This window comes from Cryptomeria japonica, unplaced genomic scaffold (genome assembly GCF_030272615.1).
Source record: "Cryptomeria japonica unplaced genomic scaffold, Sugi_1.0 HiC_scaffold_24, whole genome shotgun sequence".
Lineage (NCBI taxonomy): Eukaryota > Viridiplantae > Streptophyta > Pinopsida > Cupressales > Cupressaceae > Cryptomeria > Cryptomeria japonica.
In genome coordinates this window covers 622,501-645,000 of record NW_026728846.1, presented here as the reverse complement: position 1 = coordinate 645,000, position 22,500 = coordinate 622,501, and the positions used below count along the sequence as shown (strand labels likewise).

General features: G+C 60.7%; 2 non-coding genes across 2 annotated transcripts; both read right to left on the bottom strand.

Annotated features, from left to right (window-relative positions):
• Nucleotides 1–2,275: 2,275 nt before the first annotated feature.
• On the bottom strand, nt 2,276–2,394 carry LOC131861351 (5S ribosomal RNA). Its single transcript, XR_009360426.1, has one exon. It is a non-coding gene; the product is annotated as a 5S ribosomal RNA (ribosomal RNA).
• Nucleotides 2,395–10,199: 7,805 nt separating this feature from the next.
• Nucleotides 10,200–10,318, bottom strand: LOC131861122 (5S ribosomal RNA). Its single transcript, XR_009360200.1, has one exon. It is a non-coding gene; the product is annotated as a 5S ribosomal RNA (ribosomal RNA).
• Between the last annotated feature and the right edge of the window lie 12,182 nt (nt 10,319–22,500).

Below are 22,500 nucleotides of genomic sequence, written 5' to 3'. Positions count from 1 at the left end.
AAAACGGAAATTTTAAAATCTCGTTTTTTTTTTGCCTTTTATGGAAATTAGTGAAGGCATCGCATCAAAGGTGCGCACCTCGCTGCCCACCTTGGTGTGCTCCGAGGTGCCCACCACGGTGCGCAACGCCGGTGCGAACCCGGGAGCGCCCCGATGTGTGCTCCAAGGTGCGGCGTGCACGAAGTCGGACCCCGGTTTGCCCCGGGTGCGCACCTCGCGTGCACCTTGGTGCGCACACCTTGGCTGGGTTGCGCGGCCTGGTGGGCACCATGGTGCGCACCAAGGAGCGCTCCGAAGTGTGCTCCAAGGTGCGGCGTGCACGAAGTCGGAGCCCGGTTTGCCCCGGGTACGCACCTCGCGTGCACCTTCGCCGGGGTGGGCACCTCGGCTGGGTTGCGCGCCCTGGTGCGCACCAAGGAGCGCTCCGAAGTGTGCTCCAAGGTGCGGCGTGCACGAAGTCGGAGCCCGGTTTGCCCCGGGTGCGCACCTTCGCCGCGGTGCGCACCATGGCGTGCACGAAGTCGGAGCCCGGTTTGCCCCGGGTGCGCACCTCGCGTGCACCTTCGGCGGGGTTGCGCGCCCTGGTGGGCACCATGGTGCGCACCAAGGAGCGCTCCGAAGTGTGCTCCAAGGTGCGGCGTGCACGAAGTCGGAGCCCGGTTTGCCCCGGGTGCGCACCTCGCGTGCACCTTCGGCGGGGTTGCGCGCCCTGGTGGGCACCATGGTGCGCACCAAGGAGCGCTCCGAAGTGTGCTCCAAGGTGCGGCGTGCACGAAGTCGGAGCCCGGTTTGCCCCGGGTGCGCACCTCGCGTGCACCTTCGCCGCGGTGGGCACCATGGCGTGCACGAAGTCGGAGCCCGGTTTGCCCCGGGTGCGCACCTCGCGTGCACCTTCGCCGGGGTGGGCACCTCGGCTGGGTTGCGCGCCCTGGTGCGCACCAAGGAGCGCTCCGAAGTGTGCTCCAAGGTGCGGCGTGCACGAAGTCGGAGCCCGGTTTGCCCCGGGTGCGCACCTCGCGTGCACCTTCGCCAGGGTGGGCACCTCGGTGCGCACACCTTCTCAATGTTTTCTTGCCTTTTCTGGAAATTGGTGAAGGCAGCGCATCAAAGGTGCGCACCTCGGTGTGCTCCGAGGTGCGAACCCGAGAGCGCTCCGAGGTGCCCACGAAGTCGAAAGTCGGGTTAATTGCATTGTTTTCCCCGGGTGCGCTCCGAGGTGCGCAACATCGGCGCGCACCAAGGAGGGCTCCGAAGTGTGCTCCAAGGTGCGCACGATGGCGTGCACCTCTGGTGCGCACGATTCGGAGCTCGGTTTGACCGGGGTGCGCACACCTTGGCTGGGTTGCGCACCTTTTGTGCGCTCCAAGGTGCGCACGAAGTCGGAGCTCGGTTTGCCCCGGGTGCGCACCTTCGCCAGGGTGCGCACCTTGATGCGCACGCCTTGGCTGGGCTGCGCACCTTGGTGGGCGCCATGGTGCGCACCTTTCGTGCGCTCCAAGGTGCGCACGAAGTCGGAGCTCGGTTTGCCCCGGGTGCGCACCTTGGTGGGCGCCATGGTGCACTCCGAGGTGCCCAAGATTGGTGCGCACCAAGGAGCGCTCCGAAGTGCGCTCCAAGGTGCGCGCGAAGTCGAAAGTTGGGTTAATTGTCCGGTTTGCCTCGGGTGCGCACCTTGCGTGCACCTTCGCCAGGGTGGGCGCCTTGGTGCGCACACCTTGGCTGGGCTGCGCACACCTTGGCACCCGCGTTTCCTTCATTTTAAATTTTTTTTTTTTACAATCTCTCAAGTGGGAAATTCTATAATCTCAACTTTTTTTGCCTTTTCAGGAAACTTTTGAATGGAGCGCATCATTGGTGCGCTCCGAAGTGTGCTCCAAAGCTCTCTCCAGCTGCGTGCACCTGCCCCGGCCGCGCACCCGGCCCCGCCCAGCTTCGCTCACCTGTCCCGGGCGTCTGGTGCGGAACCTTAGAGTAAGAAACATCACCGTGCACCTTGGCCAACGTGCGCGACTCGACCGAGCGCGCACTGGCCGAGGTGCACACCGATTTCACCTGGGTGCGCGCGCAGCACCTCGGGCGCACCGGGGTGCGCGCACAACGCCCGGGTTGCACCGTGGCCTGTGTGCTCGGGGCGCCTCGGGTGCGCGCTCGGTGTCGCCCCCGCGCGCGCGGTAGTGCGGGCAGCGCACCCCGGCCCGGCCCGGCCCCGACGAGAACGCAAACGGGCAAAAGGTTTATTCAAATAGCATTGCGATGCCCGGCGAAAAACTAAAAAAGGGTGCAACACCGGGACTTCCCGGGAGGTCACCCATCCCAGTACTACTCCGGCCCAAGCGCGCTTAACTGCGGAGTTCTGATGGGATCCGGTGCACTAACGCTGGTATGATCGCACCCGTTATGAGCTTGTCGCAGTGTGTACTTAGCAAACCGCGACCCACGTGCGAATCCACCCCGGCCACCCACCCCCGTCGAGGTGCACACCCTCCCTCGCGAAGTGCGCCCCGTTCGCCAAGTGTGAGCCCTGCCCGGGTGCGCGCACCTTGCTAGGGCGTCGGGTGTGCACCCGGCCCGGCCTACGTGCGTGCACCTGGAGGGGGCGTCGTGTGCGTGCAGTGTCCCGTCTGCAACGCGGTGCCCACACACCACCTCGGGCGCAACGACCTGCGCTCACATGTGGGCCGAGTGCACCTTGGTGCATGTTCGGGGCGCCTCGGGTGCACGCTCGATCTTGCCCCGGTGCACCAAGGCGCTCGGTTTGCCCCGGGTGCGCACTTGGTGCAAGGTGGGCACCCAAAATAGGGATCAAGCACCAAAACACAAGTTTCAGGATGCAAAATGGGACCCAAGGACCACAAATGCGTTCCAAGACCCATGATGGGTCCACGAGAACAAAAATGTGTTCCGAGACTTAATAAACAAATATTGGGTTTTAGGAGAAGAAACATGCTCTGATGCCCAAAACGAGAATCGACCCCGAAAAGGCCACAGGCCAAAAGTGGGATGCGAGACAAAAAAAAATGGGACCCGAGGACCAAAATTGGGTTCCCAGGTCGAAGACAGGGCAACCGGACAAGAAACGACCTCTAAGGCTCGAAATGAGTCCCGACGACTAAAACTTGACAAGAAGCACCCATCAGGCACCCAACTCGACACCCATGGGATGCCGACCCACCCGGGCTTCCACCTAGCACACCTTGGCACCCACCCACCCTCGCACCCAACCTCGCACCCAACTTAGCACCTTTGAACCCACATTGGCACTCACCCTGACCCTGGCACCTTGGAACCCACATTGGCACTCACCTTGACCCTGGCACCCACCTTTGCACTCACCTTGGGACCCACCCTGGCTCCCACCTCGGCACCCACCCAGACACCCACCTTGGTTCCTTGGCACCCACCTTGGATCCTTGGCACCCACCCCGACACCCACCTTGGCACGCAACTTGGCTACTTGCCACCCACCTTGGCTCCTTGACGCCCACCCCGACAACCACCCCGTGACCTACCCTGGCTAGGGTTGGTGCACACCCACCCTGGTGCCCACCTTGGCACCCACCCTATGACCCACCTTGGCACGCACCTTAGTACCCACCCCGTTACCCACCCTAGGACCCACCCCGTGACCCACCTTGGCCAGGGTGGGTGCCTTGGTGCGCACAACTTGCCTGGGCTGCACACCAGGGCGGGCTCAAGATGGCACCCGCGTTCCGTTTTTTTCACTATCTTTCAAAACGGAAATTTTAAAATCTCATTTTTTTCTTTTTTTTGCCTTTTCTGGAAATTAGTGAAGGCAGCGCATCAAAGGTGCGCAATGCTGGTGCGAACCTGGGAGCGCTCCGATGTGTGCTCCAAGGTGCGGCGTGCACGAAGTCCGAGCCCGGTTTGCCCCGGGTGCGCACCTCGCGTGCACCTTCGCCGGGGTGAGCACCTTGGCTGGGTTGCGCGCCCTGGTGCGTACCAAGGAGCGCTCTGAAGTGTGCTCCAAGGTGCGGCGTGCACGAAGTCGGAGCCCGGTTTGCCCCGGGTGTGCACCTCGGGTGCGCACCTCGCGTGCACCTTCGCTGCGGTGGGCACCTTGGCTGGGTTGCGCGCCTTGGTGGGCACCATGCAGTGCACGAAGTCGGAGCCCGGTTTGCCCCGGGCGCGCACCTCCGCCAGGGTGGGCACCTTGGTGCGCACAACTTGCCTGGGCTGCGCACCAGGAAGGGCTCAAGATGGCACCCGCGTTCCGTTTTTTTCACTATCTTTCAGAACGGAAATTTTAAAATATCGTTTTTTTTTGCCTTTTCTGGAAATTAGTGAAGGCAGCGCATCAAAGGTGCGCAACGCTGGTGCGAACCTGGGAGCGCTCCGATGTGTGCTCCAAGGTGCGGCGTGCACAAAGTCGGAGCCCGGTTTGCCCCGGGTGCGCCCTGGTGGGCACCATGGTGCGCACCAAGGAGCGCTCCGAAGTGTGCTCCAAGGTGCGGCCTGCACGAAGTCGGAGCCCGGTTTGCCCCGGGTGTGCACCTCGGGTGGGCACCTTGGTGCGCATGCCTTGCCTGGGCTGCGCACCAGGGCGGGCTCAAGATGGCACCCGCGTTCCTTTTTTTTCACTATCTTTCAAAACGGAAATTTTAAAATCTCATTTTTTTTTGCCTTTTTCTGGAAATTAGTGAAGGCAGCGCATCAAAGGTGCGCACCTCGCTGCCCACCACGGTGCGCAACGCCGGTGGGCACCCGGGAGTGCTTCGAAGTGTGCTCCAAGGTGTTGCGTGCACGTTGTCGGAGCCCGGTTTGCCCCGGGTGCGCACCTCGCGTGCACCTTCGTCGGGGTGGGCACCTTGGCTTGGTTTGCCCCGGCTGCGCTCCGAAGCGGGGTTATTGGAGCGCCGCCTCTTTTTTTGTCGGAGCGTTTGGTGGGGTTTCTCGCATTGGCTCTTCCGAGGCCCGGTTGCCACCCTGGCGCGCACGAAGTCGGAAGTAGGGTTAATTGCCCGGGTGCGCACCTTTGCCAGGGTGGCACCTTACCTGGGCTGCGCACCAGGGCGGGCTCAAGATGGCACGCGCGTTCCGTTTTTTTCACTATCTTTCAAAACGGAAATTTTAAAATCTCCTTTTTTTTTTGCCTTTTCTGGAAATTAGTGAAGGCAGCGCATCAAAGGTGCGCACCTCGCTGCCCACCTTGGTGTGCTCTGAGGTGCGCACCCGGGAGCGCTACGAAGTGTGCTCCAAGGTGCGGCGTGCACGTTGTCGGAGCCCGGTTTGCCCCGGGTGCGCACCTCGCCTGCACCTTGGCCGGGGTGGGCACCTTGGCTGGGTTTGCCCAGGGTGCGCTCCGAAGCGGGGTTACTGGAGCGCCCCCTCTTTTTTTGTCAGAGAGTTTGGTGGGGTTTCTCGCATTGGCTCTTCCCAGGCCCGGTTGTTGGGTGCGCTCCCACCCTGGCGCGCGCGAAGTTGGAAGTTGGGTTAATTGCCCGGGCGCGCACCTTCGCCAGGGTGGGCACCTTGGTGCGCAAACCTTGGCTGGGCTGCGCACCAGGGCGGGCTCAAGATGGCACCAGCATTCCCTTTTTCTCACTATCTTTCAAAACGGAAATTTTAAAATCTCGTTTTTTTTTTGCCTTTTATGGAAATTAGTGAAGGCATCGCATCAAAGGTGCGCACCTCGCTGCCCACCTTGGTGTGCTCCGAGGTGCCCACCACGGTGCGCAACGCCGGTGCGAACCCGGGAGCGCCCCGATGTGTGCTCCAAGGTGCGGCGTGCACGAAGTCGGACCCCGGTTTGCCCCGGGTGCGCACCTCGCGTGCACCTTGGTGCGCACACCTTGGCTGGGTTGCGCGGCCTGGTGGGCACCATGGTGCGCACCAAGGAGCGCTCCGAAGTGTGCTCCAAGGTGCGGCGTGCACGAAGTCGGAGCCCGGTTTGCCCCGGGTGCGCACCTTCGCCGCGGTGGGCACCATGGCGTGCACGAAGTCGGAGCCCGGTTTGCCCCGGGTGCGCACCTCGCGTGCACCTTCGCCGGGGTGGGCACCTCGGCTGGGTTGCGCGCCCTGGTGCGCACCAAGGAGCGCTCTGAAGTGTGCTCCAAGGTGCGGCGTGCACGAAGTCGGAGCCCGGTTTGCCCCGGGTGTGCACCTCGCGTGCACCTTCGCTGCGGTGGGCACCTTGGCTGGGTTGCGCGCCTTGGTGGGCACCATGCAGTGCACGAAGTCGGAGCCCGGTTTGCCCCGGGCGCGCACCTCCGCCAGGGTGGGCACCTTGGTGTGCACAACTTGCCTGGGCTGCGCACCAGGAAGGGCTCAAGATGGCACCCGCGTTCCGTTTTTTTCACTATCTTTCAGAACGGAAATTTTAAAATATCGTTTTTTTTTGCCTTTTCTGGAAATTAGTGAAGGCAGCGCATCAAAGGTGCGCAACGCTGGTGCGAACCTGGGAGCGCTCCGATGTGTGCTCCAAGGTGCGGCGTGCACGAAGTCGGACCCCGGTTTGCCCCGGGTGCGCACCTCGCGTGCACCTTGGTGCGCACACCTTGGCTGGGTTGCGCGCCCTGGTGGGCACCATGGTGCGCACCAAGGAGCGCTCCGAAGTGTGCTCCAAGGTGCGGCGTGCACGAAGTCGGAGCCCGGTTTGCCCCGGGTGCGCACCTCGCGTGCACCTTCGCCGCGGTGGGCACCATGGCGTGCACGAAGTCGGAGCCCGGTTTGCCCCGGGTGCGCACCTCGCGTGCACCTTCGCCGGGGTGGGCACCTTGGTGTGCAGACCTTGGCTGGGTTGCGCGCCCTGGTGGGCACCATGGTGCGCACCAAGGAGCGCTCCGAAGTGTGCTCCAAGGTGCGGCCTGCACGAAGTCGGAGCCCGGTTTGCCCCGGGTGTGCACCTCGGGTGGGCACCTTGGTGCGCATGCCTTGCCTGGGCTGCGCACCAGGGCGGGCTCAAGATGGCACCCGCGTTCCTTTTTTTTCACTATCTTTCAAAACGGAAATTTTAAAATCTCATTTTTTTTTGCCTTTTTCTGGAAATTAGTGAAGGCAGCGCATCAAAGGTGCGCACCTCGCTGCCCACCACGGTGCGCAACGCCGGTGGGCACCCGGGAGTGCTTCGAAGTGTGCTCCAAGGTGCTGCGTGCACGTTGTCGGAGCCCGGTTTGCCCCGGGTGCGCACCTCGCGTGCACCTTCGTCGGGGTGGGCACCTTGGCTGGGTTTGCCCCGGCTGCGCTCCGAAGCGGGGTTATTGGAGCGCCGCCTCTTTTTTTGTCGGAGCGTTTGGTGGGGTTTCTCGCATTGGCTCTTCCGAGGCCCGGTTGCCACCCTGGCGCGCACGAAGTCGGAAGTAGGGTTAATTGCCCGGGTGCGCACCTTTGCCAGGGTGGGCACCTTACCTGGGCTGCGCACCAGGGCGGGCTCAAGATGGCACGCGCGTTCCGTTTTTTTCACTATCTTTCAAAACGGAAATTTTAAAATCTCCTTTTTTTTTTGCCTTTTCTGGAAATTAGTGAAGGCAGCGCATCAAAGGTGCGCACCTCGCTGCCCACCTTGGTGTGCTCTGAGGTGCGCACCCGGGAGCGCTACGAAGTGTGCTCCAAGGTGCGGCGTGCACGTTGTCGGAGCCCGGTTTGCCCCGGGTGCGCACCTCGCCTGCACCTTGGCCGGGGTGGGCACCTTGGCTGGGTTTGCCCAGGGTGCGCTCCGAAGCGGGGTTACTGGAGCGCCCCCTCTTTTTTTGTCAGAGCGTTTGGTGGGGTTTCTCGCATTGGCTCTTCCCAGGCCCGGTTGTTGGGTGCGCTCCCACCCTGGCGCGCGCGAAGTTGGAAGTTGGGTTAATTGCCCGGGCGCGCACCTTCGCCAGGGTGGGCACCTTGGTGCGCACACCTTGGCTGGGCTGCGCACCAGGGCGGGCTCAAGATGGCACCAGCATTCCCTTTTTCTCACTATCTTTCAAAACGGAAATTTTAAAATCTCGTTTTTTTTTTGCCTTTTATGGAAATTAGTGAAGGCATCGCATCAAAGGTGCGCACCTCGCTGCCCACCTTGGTGTGCTCCGAGGTGCCCACCACGGTGCGCAACGCCGGTGCGAACCCGGGAGCGCCCCGATGTGTGCTCCAAGGTGCGGCGTGCACGAAGTCGGACCCCGGTTTGCCCCGGGTGCGCACCTCGCGTGCACCTTGGTGCGCACACCTTGGCTGGGTTGCGCGGCCTGGTGGGCACCATGGTGCGCACCAAGGAGCGCTCCGAAGTGTGCTCCAAGGTGCGGCGTGCACGAAGTCGGAGCCCGGTTTGCCCCGGGTACGCACCTCGCGTGCACCTTCGCCGGGGTGGGCACCTCGGCTGGGTTGCGCGCCCTGGTGCGCACCAAGGAGCGCTCCGAAGTGTGCTCCAAGGTGCGGCGTGCACGAAGTCGGAGCCCGGTTTGCCCCGGGTGCGCACCTTCGCCGCGGTGCGCACCATGGCGTGCACGAAGTCGGAGCCCGGTTTGCCCCGGGTGCGCACCTCGCGTGCACCTTCGGCGGGGTTGCGCGCCCTGGTGGGCACCATGGTGCGCACCAAGGAGCGCTCCGAAGTGTGCTCCAAGGTGCGGCGTGCACGAAGTCGGAGCCCGGTTTGCCCCGGGTGCGCACCTCGCGTGCACCTTCGGCGGGGTTGCGCGCCCTGGTGGGCACCATGGTGCGCACCAAGGAGCGCTCCGAAGTGTGCTCCAAGGTGCGGCGTGCACGAAGTCGGAGCCCGGTTTGCCCCGGGTGCGCACCTCGCGTGCACCTTCGCCGCGGTGGGCACCATGGCGTGCACGAAGTCGGAGCCCGGTTTGCCCCGGGTGCGCACCTCGCGTGCACCTTCGCCGGGGTGGGCACCTCGGCTGGGTTGCGCGCCCTGGTGCGCACCAAGGAGCGCTCCGAAGTGTGCTCCAAGGTGCGGCGTGCACGAAGTCGGAGCCCGGTTTGCCCCGGGTGCGCACCTCGCGTGCACCTTCGCCAGGGTGGGCACCTCGGTGCGCACACCTTCTCAATGTTTTCTTGCCTTTTCTGGAAATTGGTGAAGGCAGCGCATCAAAGGTGCGCACCTCGGTGTGCTCCGAGGTGCGAACCCGAGAGCGCTCCGAGGTGCCCACGAAGTCGAAAGTCGGGTTAATTGCATTGTTTTCCCCGGGTGCGCTCCGAGGTGCGCAACATCGGCGCGCACCAAGGAGGGCTCCGAAGTGTGCTCCAAGGTGCGCACGATGGCGTGCACCTCTGGTGCGCACGATTCGGAGCTCGGTTTGACCGGGGTGCGCACACCTTGGCTGGGTTGCGCACCTTTTGTGCGCTCCAAGGTGCGCACGAAGTCGGAGCTCGGTTTGCCCCGGGTGCGCACCTTCGCCAGGGTGCGCACCTTGATGCGCACGCCTTGGCTGGGCTGCGCACCTTGGTGGGCGCCATGGTGCGCACCTTTCGTGCGCTCCAAGGTGCGCACGAAGTCGGAGCTCGGTTTGCCCCGGGTGCGCACCTTGGTGGGCGCCATGGTGCACTCCGAGGTGCCCAAGATTGGTGCGCACCAAGGAGCGCTCCGAAGTGCGCTCCAAGGTGCGCGCGAAGTCGAAAGTTGGGTTAATTGTCCGGTTTGCCTCGGGTGCGCACCTTGCGTGCACCTTCGCCAGGGTGGGCGCCTTGGTGCGCACACCTTGGCTGGGCTGCGCACACCTTGGCACCCGCGTTTCCTTCATTTTAAATTTTTTTTTTTTACAATCTCTCAAGTGGGAAATTCTATAATCTCAACTTTTTTTGCCTTTTCAGGAAACTTTTGAATGGAGCGCATCATTGGTGCGCTCCGAAGTGTGCTCCAAAGCTCTCTCCAGCTGCGTGCACCTGCCCCGGCCGCGCACCCGGCCCCGCCCAGCTTCGCTCACCTGTCCCGGGCGTCTGGTGCGGAACCTTAGAGTAAGAAACATCACCGTGCACCTTGGCCAACGTGCGCGACTCGACCGAGCGCGCACTGGCCGAGGTGCACACCGATTTCACCTGGGTGCGCGCGCAGCACCTCGGGCGCACCGGGGTGCGCGCACAACGCCCGGGTTGCACCGTGGCCTGTGTGCTCGGGGTGCCTCGGGTGCGCGCTCGGTGTCGCCCCCCGCGCGCGCGGTAGTGCGGGCAGCGCACCCCGGCCCGGCCCGGCCCCGACGAGAACGCAAACGGGCAAAAGGTTTATTCAAATAGCATTGCGACGCCCGGCGAAAAACTAAAAAAGGGTGCAACACCGGGACTTCCCGGGAGGTCACCCATCCCAGTACTACTCCGGCCCAAGCGCGCTTAACTGCGGAGTTCTGATGGGATCCGGTGCACTAATGCTGGTATGATCGCACCCGTTATGAGCTTGTCGCAGTGTGTACTTAGCAAACCGCGACCCACGTGCGAATCCACCCCGGCCACCCACCCCCGTCGAGGTGCACACCCTCCCTCGCGAAGTGCGCCCCGTTCGCCAAGTGTGAGCCCTGCCCGGGTGCGCGCACCTTGCTAGGGCGTCGGGTGTGCACCCGGCCCGGCCTACGTGCGTGCACCTGGAGGGGGCGTCGTGTGCGTGCAGTGTCCCGTCTGCAACGCGGTGCCCACACACCACCTCGGGCGCAACGACCTGCGCTCACATGTGGGCCGAGTGCACCTTGGTGCATGTTCGGGGCGCCTCGGGTGCACGCTCGATCTTGCCCCGGTGCACCAAGGCGCTCGGTTTGCCCCGGGTGCGCACTTGGTGCAAGGTGGGCACCCAAAATAGGGATCAAGCACCAAAACACAAGTTTCGGGATGCAAAATGGGACCCAAGGACCACAAATGCGTTCCAAGACCCATGATGGGTCCACGAGAACAAAAATGTGTTCCGAGACTTAATAAACAAATATTGGGTTTTAGGAGAAGAAACATGCTCTGATGCCCAAAACGAGAATCGACCCCGAAAAGGCCACAGGCCAAAAGTGGGATGCGAGACAAAAAAAAATGGGACCCGAGGACCAAAATTGGGTTCCCAGGTCGAAGACAGGGCAACCGGACAAGAAACGACCTCTAAGGCTCGAAATGAGTCCCGACGACTAAAACTTGACAAGAAGCACCCATCAGGCACCCAACTCGACACCCATGGGATGCCGACCCACCCGGGCTTCCACCTAGCACACCTTGGCACCCACCCACCCTCGCACCCAACCTCGCACCCAACTTAGCACCTTTGAACCCACATTGGCACTCACCCTGACCCTGGCACCTTGGAACCCACATTGGCACTCACCTTGACCCTGGCACCCACCTTTGCACTCACCTTGGGACCCACCCTGGCTCCCACCTCGGCACCCACCCAGACACCCACCTTGGTTCCTTGGCACCCACCTTGGATCCTTGGCACCCACCCCGACACCCACCTTGGCACGCAACTTGGCTACTTGCCACCCACCTTGGCTCCTTGACGCCCACCCCGACAACCACCCCGTGACCTACCCTGGCTAGGGTTGGTGCACACCCACCCTGGTGCCCACCTTGGCACCCACCCTATGACCCACCTTGGCACGCACCTTAGTACCCACCCCGTTACCCACCCTAGGACCCACCCCGTGACCCACCTTGGCCAGGGTGGGTGCACCCACCCTGGTGCCCACCTTGGCACCCACCCATCCTAGCACCCAGCCTGTGACCGGGCTTGGAACCCAACCTTGCACCCGCACCCGTCTTGGCCAGTGTGGGTGCGCACCCATCCTGGCACCCACGTTGTGACACACCCTTTAACCCACGCACCCTAGCACCCACGTTGGCACCCACCTTGGAACCCAACCTAGCAACTTGGCACCCACCCCGTGACCCACCTTGGCATCCACCATAGCAGTCGCCGACTTGGCACCCACCTCGGCACCCACCTTGCCACTCACCCTAGCATCGACCCATCCTAGCACCCACCCTGGCACCTTTGCACCCTAGCACTCACCCATCCTAGCACCTAACCTGTGACCCACCTTGACACTCACCCTCGCACCCACCTTGGAACCCAACCTAGCACCCACCCACCCTGACACCAACCCTAGCACCTACCCACCCTTGCACCCACCCTGTGACCCATCTTGGCACCCACCCATCCTACCACTCAACCTATCACCCACCTTCTCACCCACCTTGGCATCCACCTTAGCACCCACCCACACTGGCACCTTGGCACCCACCTCGGGCAAGGTGGGTGCACACCCACCCTGGCACCCAATTTAGAACCCACCGAGCATGTTACCCACCTTGGCACCCACATTGCAGCCCACCCTAGTACCCACCCTATGACCCACATTGGCATCCACACCCTAGCACCCAGGCACCTCGACACCCGCCTTGACACCCACCCTAGCACTGAACCTGTGACCCACCTTGGAACTCACCCTAGAACCCACCCACCCTGTGAACCACCTTGGCATCCACCTTAGCACCCACCCACCTTGGCACCCACTCTAGCACTCACCCATCCTAACACCCAACTTGTTACCCACCTTGGCACCCGCCCTCGCGTCCACCTTGAAACCCACCCTAGCACCCACCCACGCAGGAGCCCACCTTGGCACCCAACCTAACACCCACGCATCCTGGCACCCAACTTGTGACCCACCTTGGAACCCACCCTAGTACCCACCTTTGAACCCACTATATCACCAACCCACCTTGGCACCCACCCTATGACCCTCTTTGGAATCCACCCTAGCACGCACCCACCCTGGCACCCACCATGGAGCGCACCCTAGCACCCACCCACCTCGGCACGCACCTCAACACCCACCTTGGTGTGCGCACTGCGCCAACCTCTCAAAGACCCTATGTGGTGCGCTCCAAAGTGTACACCTTTGGTGCGCTCCAAGGTGCGCACCTTTGGTGCACACCGAGGTGCACACCAAAGTGTGCACCGAGGTGAGCACCAAAGTGCACTCCAGGGTGCACACCAAGGCGTGCACCTTTGGTGCGGTCAATGCAAACGAATTCGGAAGTTGGGGTCGATGTCCTAATCGCTGCTGCAGACTACACGTATGAGAATCGGACAAATAGCTTTATATAGGGGAGGTGTTGCGTTTGATGGGTCGACTCCCCTGGTTGTGTGCACTGCACCAACTTCAAAGACCCTGTCTTGTTTAAGAAGTCAAAAGTTGGGGTGGATGTCCTAATCATTGCTGCAGTCTACGCATGTATGAGAATCAGACAAATAGCTTATATAGGGGAGGTGTTGCATTCGGTGGGTTGACTCCCCTGGTTGTGCGCACTGCGCCAACCTCAAAGACCCCGCATAGCAGAAGAAGTCGGAAGTCGGATTTTGGTGAGCACCAAGGCGTGCACCTTTGGTGCGGTCAACGCAGACGAATTCAGAAGTTGGGGTGGATGTCCTAATCGTTGTTGCAGGCTACACATGTATGAGAATCAGACAAATAGCTTATATAGGGGAGGTGTTGGGTTTGATGGGTCAACTCCCTTGGTTGTGCGCATTACGCCAACCTCAAAGACCTTGTTTTCGTTAAGAAGTCAAAAGTTGGGGTCAATGTCCTAATGGCTCCTGCAGGCTACACATGTATGAGAATCGGACAAATAGCTTATATAGGGGAGGTGTTGGGTTTGATGGGTCGACTCCCCTGGTTGTGCGCATTACGTCAACCTCAAAGACCTTGTTTTCGTTAAGAAGTCAAAAGTTGGGGTCGATGTCCTAATTGCTCCTGTAGACTACACATGTATGAGAATCAGACAAATAGCTTATATAGGGGAGGTGTTGGGTTTGATGGGTTGACTCCCCTAGTTGTTCGCATTACACCAACCTCAAAGACCTTGTTTTCGTTTAGAAGCCGAAAGTTGGGGTCGATGTCCTAATTGCTCCTGCAGGCTACGCATGTATGAGAATCAGACAAATAGCTTATATAGGGGAGGTGTTGGGTTTGATGGGTCGACTCCCCTGGTTGTGCGCATTGCGCCAACCTCAAAGACCCTGCATTGCGGATGAAGTCGAAAGTCAGAGTTTGGTGTGCTACAAGGTGTGGTCGAAGGTGCTCACCTAGGTGTGCACCTTTGGAGCACAGGAAAAGTGCCCTCCAAAAGTGCGCACCTTTGGAGTGCACAAAAGTGCCCTCCAAAAGTGCGCACCTTTGGAGCGCAGAAAAGTGCCCTCCAAAAAGTGCCCTCCAAAAGTGCGCACCTTTGGAGCGCAGAAAAGTGCCCTCCAAAAAGTGCCCTCCAAAAGTGCGCACCTTTGGAGCGCAGAAAAGTGCCCTCCAAAAAGTGCCCTCCAAAAGTGCGCACCTTTGGAGCGCAGAAAAGTGCCCTCCAAAAAGTGCCCTCCAAAAGTGCGCACCTTTGGAGCGCAGAAAAGTGCCCTCCAAAAAGTGCCCTCCAAAAGTGCGCACCTTTGGAGCGCAGAAAAGTGCCCTCCAAAAAGTGCCCTCCAAAAGTGCGCACCTTTGGAGCGCAGAAAAGTGCCCTCCAAAAAGTGCCCTCCAAAAGTGCGCACCTTTGGAGCGCAGAAAAGTGCCCTCCAAAAAGTGCCCTCCAAAAGTGCGCACCTTTGGAGCGCAGAAAAGTGCCCTCCAAAAAGTGCCCTCCAAAAGTGCGCACCTTTGGAGCGCAGAAAAGTGCCCTCCAAAAAGTGCCCTCCAAAAGTGCGCACCTTTGGAGCGCAGAAAAGTGCCCTCCAAAAGTGCGCACCTTTGGAGCGCACAAAAGTGCCCTCCAAAAGTGCGCACTTTTGGTGCGCACCAAGGCGCTGGTTCGGTCGTTGCAGGCGAGTTCGGAAGTTGGGGTCGATGTCCTGAGCGGAGGTGCAAACTACACAGGTGTCGGAATCGGACAAATAGCTTATATAGGGGAGGTGTATGCTTCGATGGGTCGACTCCCCAGGTTGAGCGCACCGCGCCAACCTCAAAGACCCTACGGTATGGATGAAGTCGGAAGTTGGGTCCGATGACCGATTCGATTAGTAGGTATGCTCATGAGGTCGGAATTTGGGTCCGATGACCTGCCATGTGCAGGAAGGCGAATGTTGACACTGTGCGTTGCAAGGTGCACACCAAGGCGCTGGTGCGGTCTTTTTAGTCGAGTTCGGAAGTTGGGGTCGATGTCCTGATCGGAGGTGCAAGCTACACAGGTGTGGGAATCGGACAAATAGCTTATATAGGGGAGGTGTATGCTTCGTTGGGTCGACTCCCCGGGTTGAGCGCACCGCGCCAACCTCAAAGACCCTACGGTATGGATGAAGTCGGAAGTTGGGTCCGATGACCGATTCGATATGTAGGCATACTCGCGAGGTCGGAATTTGGGTCCGATGACCTGCCACGTGCAGGAAGGCGAATGTTGGCACTGTGCGTTGCAAGGTGCGCACCAAGGCGCTGGTTCGGTCGTTGGAGGCGAGTTCGGAAGTTGGGGTCGATGTCTTGATCGGAGGTGCAAACTACACAGGTGTGGGAATCGGACAAATAGCTTATATAGGGGAGGTGTATGCTTCGTTGGGTCGACTCCCCGGGTTGAGCGCACCGCGCCAACCTCAAAGACCCTACGGTATGGATGAAGTCGGAAGTTGGGTCCGATGACCGATTCGATATGTAGGCATACTCGCGAGGTCGGAATTTGGGTCCGATGACCTGCCATGTGCAGGAAGGCGAATGTTGGGACTGTGCGTCGCAAGGTGCGCACCAAGGCGCTGGTGCCGTCGTTGCAGTCGAGTTCGGAAGTTGGGGTCGATGTCCTGGTCAGAGGTGCAAACTACACAGGTGTGGGAATCGGACAAATAGCTTATATAGGGGAGGTGTATGCTTCGATGGGTCGACTCCCTGGGTTGAGCGCACCGCGCCAACCTCAAAGACCCTACAGTATGGATGAAGTCGGAAGTTGGGTCCGATGACCGATTCGATACGTAGGCATATTGGCGAGGTCTGAATTTGTGTCCGATGACCTGCCATGCGCAGGAAGGCGGAATTTGGGTCCGATGACCGAGTTGATGGCGTGCCATGCGCAGAAAGGCGGAATTTGGGTCCGATGACCGAGTTGATGTTGATGGCCCGCCATGCACAGGAAGGCGGAATTTGGGTCCGATGACCGATTTGAAGGCGTGCCATACGCAAAAAGGCGGAGTTTGGGTCCGATGACCGAGTTGATATTGATGGCCCGCCATGCGCAGGAAGGCGGAATTTGGGTCCGATGACCTGACATACGCATGGAGTCCGACTCGGGGGCCGATGTTCGATTCGATGACTTGCATTGTGGGTAAAGTCGGAAGTTGTGGTCTTTGACCCGATTCGATGACCAGACTTCGGCTGCTTGAGAATCGGACAAATAACTTATATAGGGGAGGTAGTGTTCTCGAGCATCCTCCCCCCGTGCCCGTTTATGTCGATTGATGCTGGTGCTCGACTGGTTGGAGCGCTCGGATGCAAAAATCTTGCACCAGGATTTATCGATTGTGATGGACACGGCAAGTCTCCTGATTGCTATGCAGGAGCTCATCGTGAATCTCTATGCGGCCTTGGTATGGACTCGACCTGCGGAATGGTTCGGCAATGGTAGTCGCTCCAACACGTCCTTGCAATGGCCACAGAGGTGATTCGACTAGAGCTCCAGTCTAGCTTTTGGGTTGCTTGGCGGACTGGTATAGCCGCGATCGAGTTCCGGCCATGAACGTTTTAGATAGCTCTTGGGCTTTCTGGGACGGAAGTCGGAAGTTTGGGCTGTTGTCCGATTTGATGACCATTCTTCGGATGTGTGAGAATCGGACAAATAACTTATATAGGGGACTGTGTTGTCTCACGCAGCCCCCTCCGTGCCCCTCTATCTCGACCGATGTTGGTGCTTGAAAGGGTTGGGATCGCTCGGATTTATAAACGTGCACCACCATTTGTCGAGTGTGAGGGACGCGGCAGGTCTCCTAAATGCTATGCGGGCGCTCTCTGAGAATCTCTATCCGGCCTCGACACAGACTAGTCTTGCTGAATGGTTTGGCACTGGTAGTCGATCCAACACGTCGTTGTTGTGGCCGCCTAGGCGATTCGATTCGAGCCCCCGTCTAGCTTTTGGGTTGCTTGGCGGATTTTGCCCTATCCGCAAGTGAGCTCGGTCCCTAAACGTTCGAGAAACCCGATTGCTATGCGCCGACTCTCTTTCTTGCGAGCCTCCATCTAGCTTTTGGGTCTCTACGGAACGGAAGTCGGAATCTGGGACCGTTGTTTGATTCGACGAGGCAGACTACGGTTGTGCGAGAATCGGACAAATAACTTATATAGGGGAGGTGTTGACTGGAGCATTCTCCCCCGTGCCCCTCTAACTCGACCAATGCTGGCGCTCGAACGGTGGTAGCGCTCGGATTTTCATTGAGCGCCAGCATTGGTCGATTTAGAGGGGCATGCGAGATTCCCGAATGCTATGCGAGGGCTCTAACGGAAATGTCTATTGGTTTCGGTATGGATGCAATTGCGAGTGGTTCGGCAAAGGTAGTCGTTCCGATGCGTCCATGTCGTGGCCAAATCGATAATTCGATTTGAGCCCTCGTATAGCATTTGGGTCTCTCGATGTGATTCCGCATTCCAGTCCCTTTGGGCACTGCTTGAGCCGCATCCCAGGGGGTTCCCTTCCCAATAATCTGCCTCGCAACCCGATTGCTATGCGGTGAGGCTCCTCGGCCGCCTCGGAACTATCTGTGTATCAGACGCATCGCGGGATAAGGGGTTGGCAACGGTAGTCGCCCCAAGCACGTCCGATGCTTGGACCATTCCGAGGCGGCCCTGAAGCCTCTTCCGTCTAGCCGTTGGGTCCTTCTCGCCGCATCCCTCGCCTCGCACCCCGATTGCTATGCGGTGAGGCTCCTCGGCCGCCTCGGAACTATCTGTGTATCGGACGCGTCGCGGGATAAGGGGTTGTCACTGGTAGTCGCCCCAAGCGCGTCCGATGCTTGGACCATTCCGAGGCGGCCCTGAAGCCTCTTCCGTCTAGCCGTTGGGTCCTTCTCGCCGCATCCCTCGCCTCGCACCCCGATTGCTATGCGGTGAGGCTCCTCGGCCGCCTCGGAACTATCTGTGTATCGGACGCGTCGCGGGATAAGGGGTTGTCATTGGTAGTCGCCCCAAGCGCGTCCGATGCTTGGACCATTCCGAGGCGGCCCTGAAGCCTCTTCCGTCTAGCCGTTGGGTCCTTCTCGCCGCATCCCTCGCCTCGCACCCCGATTGCTATGCGGTGAGGCTCCTCGGCCGCCTCGGAACTATCTGTGTATCGGACGCGTCGCGGGATAAGGGGTTGTCACTGGTAGTCGCCCCAAGCGCGTCCGATGCTTGGACCATTCCGAGGCGGCCCTGAAGCCTCTTCCGTCTAGCCGTTGGGTCCTTCTCGCCGCATCCCTCGCCTCGCACCCCGATTGCTATGCGGTGAGGCTCCTCGGCCGCCTCGGAACTATCTGTGTATCGGACGCGTCGCGGGATAAGGGGTTGTCACTGGTAGTCGCCCCAAGCGCGTTCGATGCTTGGACCATTCCGAGGCGGCCCTGAAGCCTCTTCCGTCTAGCCGTTGGGTCCTTCTCGCCGCATCCCTCGCCTCGCACCCCGATTGCTATGCGGTGAGGCTCCTCGGCCGCCTTGGAACTATCTGTGTATCGGACGCGTCGCGGGATAAGGGGTTGTCACTGGTAGTCGCCCCAAGCGCGTCCGATGCTTGGACCATTCCGAGGCGGACCCGAAGCCTCTTCCGTCTAGCCGTTGGGTCCTTCTCGCCGCATCCTTCGCCTCGCACCCCGATTGCTATGCGGTGAGGCTCCTCGGCCGCCTCGGAACTATCTGTGTATCGGACGCGTCGCGGGATAAGGGGTTGTCACTGGTAGTCGCCCCAAGCGCGTCCGATGCTTGGACCATTCCGAGGCGGACCCGAAGCCTCTTCCGTCTAGCCGTTGGGTCCTTCTCGCCGCATCCCTCGCCTCGCACCCCGATTGCTATGCGGTGAGGCTCCTCGGCCGCCTTGGAACTATCTGTGTATCGGACGCGTCGCGGGATAAGGGGTTGTCACTGGTAGTCGCCCCAAGCGCGTCCGATGCTTGGACCATTCCGAGGCGGACCCGAAGCCTCTTCCGTCTAGCCGTTGGGTCCTTCTCGCCGCATCCCTCGCCTCGCACCCCGATTGCTATGCGGTGAGGCTCCTCGGCCGCCTTGGAACTATCTGTGTATCGGACGCGTCGCGGGATAAGGGGTTGTCACTGGTAGTCGCCCCAAGCGCGTCCGATGCTTGGACCATTCCGAGGCGGACCCGAAGCCTCTTCCGTCTAGCCGTTGGGTCCTTCTCGCCGCATCCCTCGCCTCGCACCCCGATTGCTATGCGGTGAGGCTCCTCGGCCGCCTTGGAACTATCTGTGTATCGGACGCGTCGCGGGATAAGGGGTTGTCACTGGTAGTCGCCCCAAGCGCGTCCGATGCTTGGACCATTCCGAGGCGGCCCCGAAGCCTCTTCCGTGTAGCCGTTGGGTCCTTCTCGCCGCATCCCTCGCCTCGCACCCCGATTGCTATGCGGTGAGGCTCCTCGGCCGCCTTGGAACTATCTGTGTATCGGACGCGTCGCGGGATAAGGGGTTGTCACTGGTAGTCGCCCCAAGCGCGTCCGATGCTTGGACCATTCCGAGGCGGCCCCGAAGCCTCTTCCGTGTAGCCGTTGGGTCCTTCTCGCCGCATCCCTCGCCTCGCACCCCGATTGCTATGCGGTGAGGCTCCTCGGCCGCCTTGGAACTATCTGTGTATCGGACGCGTCGCGGGATAAGGGGTTGTCACTGGTAGTCGCCCCAAGCGCGTCCGATGCTTGGACCATTCCGAGGCGGACCTGAAGCCTCTTCCCTCTAGCCGTTGGGGCTTTCTCGCCGCATCCCTCGCCTCGCACCCTGATTGCTATGCTGTGAGGCTCCTCGGCCGCCTTGGAACTATCTGTGTATCGGACGCATCGCGGGATAAGGGGTTGGCAGTGGTAGTCGCCCCAAGCGCATCCGATGCTTGGACCATTCCGAGGCGGCCCTGCAGCCTCTTCCGTCTAGCCGTTGGGGCCATCTCGCCGCATCCCCCACCTCGCACCACGATTGCTATGCGGTGAGGCTCCTTGGCCGCCTCGGAACTATCTGTGTATCGGACGCATCGCGGGATAAGGGGTTGTCACTGGTAGTCGCCCCAAGCGCGTCCGATGCTTGGACTATTCCGAGGCGGCCCTGCAGCCTCTTCCGTCTAGCCGTTGGGGCCATCTCGCTGCATCCCCCACCTCCTCGGCCGCCTCGGAACTATCTGTGTATCGGACGCATCGCGGGATAAGGGGTTGGCAGTGGTAGTCGCCCCAAGCGCGTCCGATGCTTGGACTATTCCGAGGCAGCCCTGCAGCCTCTTCCGTCTAGCCTTTGGGGCCATCTCGCCGCATCCCTCGCCTCGCACCCCGATTGCTATGCGGTGAGGCTCCTCGGCCGCCTGGGAACTATCTTCGTATCGGACGCATCGCGGGATAAGGGGTTGTCACTGGTAGTCGCCCCAAGCGCGTCCGATGCTTGGACTATTCCGAGGCGGCCCTGTGGCCTCTTCCGTCTAGCCGTTGGGGCCATCTCGCCGCATCCCCCACCTCGCACCCCGATTGCTATGCGGTGAGGCTCTTCGGCCGCCTTGGAACTATCTTCGTATCGGACGCATCGCGGGATAAGGGGTTGTCACTGGTAGTGGCCCCAAGCGCGTCCGATGCTTGGACTATTCCGAGGCGGCCCTGCAGCCTCTTCCGTCTAGCCGTTGGGGCCATCTCGCCGCATCCCCCACCTCGCACCCCGATTGCTATGCGGTGAGGCTCCTCGGCCGCCTTGGAACTATCTTCGTATCGGACGCATCGCGGGATAAGGGGTTGTCACTGGTAGTCGCCCCAAGCGCGTCCGATGCTTGGACTATTCCGACGCGGCCCTGTGGCCTCTTCCGTCTAGCCGTTGGGGCCATCTCGCCGCATCCCCCACCTCGCACCCCGATTGCTATGCGGTGAGGCTCCTCGGCCGCCTTGGAACCATCTTCGTATCGGACGCATCGCGGGATAGGGGGCTGTCACTGGTAGTCGCCCCAAGCGTGTCCGATGCTTGGACCATTCCTAGGCGGCCCTGAAGCCTCTTCCGTCTAGCCGTTGGGGCCTTCCCGCCCCATCCCTCGCCTCGCACCCCCGATTGCTATGCGGTGAGGCTCCTCGGCCGCCTTGGAACCATCTGTGTATCGGACGCATCGCGGGATAAGGGGTTGGCACTGGCAGTCGCCCCAAGCGCGTCCGATGCTTGGACCATTCCGAGGTGGCCCTGAAGCCTCTTCCGTCTAGCCGTTGGGGCCTTCCCGCCCCATCCCTCGCCTCGCACCCCGATTGATATGCGGTGAGGCTCCTCGGCCGCCTTGGAACTATCTGTGTATCGGACGCATCGCGGGATAAGGGGTTGGCACTGGTAGTCGTCCCAATCGCATCCGATGCTTGGACCATTCCGAGGCGGCCCTGCAGCCTCTTCCGTTTAGCCGTCGGGGCCTTCCCGCCGCATCCCTCGCCTCGCATCCCGATTCCTATGCGGTGAGTCTTCTCGGCCGCCGCGGAACTATACCTGTTATTGCTACTGCATCCTTCGGCTGGTAACCTCCTCTGCCGCCTTGGAACGTTCTCTTTGTCGGACGCGTCGCGGGATAAGGGGTTGGCACTGGTAGTCGCCCCAAGCGCGCCCGATGCATAGACCGCTCCGAGTCGACCTTGCTTTCAGCCTCTCACATGCATAGACCTCTCTGAGTCGACCCTGCAGCCTCTCACGTTTAGCCTTTGGAATCTCGCCTCACAACATGATTGCTATCCTTGATGCATCCCTTGCCTCGAGCCCTGATTGCTTTCTTGGCTGCATCCCTCCTCTCCTCACAGCCCGGTTGTCATCACTGCTTCATCCGTCGCTTCATGCATTCTGGCTGCTGGGCCCTTCCCACCGCACACCTCGATTGCTATCTCTTCTGCATCACACACCCCGATTGCTATCTCTGCTACATCCCTCGGCTCTCACTTCTGCATCCTTCGCCTCACACCTCGATTGCTATCAATGCTGCATCCGTAACCTCACACCCCGATTGCTATGCGGGGAGGCTCCTTGGCCGCCTTGGAAATTTCTGTGTGTCGGACGCACCGCGGGATAAGGGGTTGGCACTGGTAGTCGCCCCAAGTGCGCCCGATTCTTAGACCGCTTCGAGGTGACCTCGTAGCCTCTTTCGTCCAGGCTTCCTGCCTTCAACGCCCTTTTTACACCTCGATTGCTATGCGCGGGCTCGTTGGCGTCTATCACCTCTCTGCGAAGAGTGGCACGATGATTGTTGGGGTAAATCGTAGCAGTCCGATCTCTGGCCTTGGGCCATTGTGAGGGCTGATCGATTTCCTGTGCGCATCTCGTGTTCGCCCAGTAACAGACTCGACGACTTGTAATCGGTCTTGTTCCCGATTGTTCCTGGAGGTAGTCTTCGGAACTCTTGGATTTGACCTGTCACTCGAACTGTCCTCTTCCGAGGATGCTTGTGTGTGTGTGCTTGT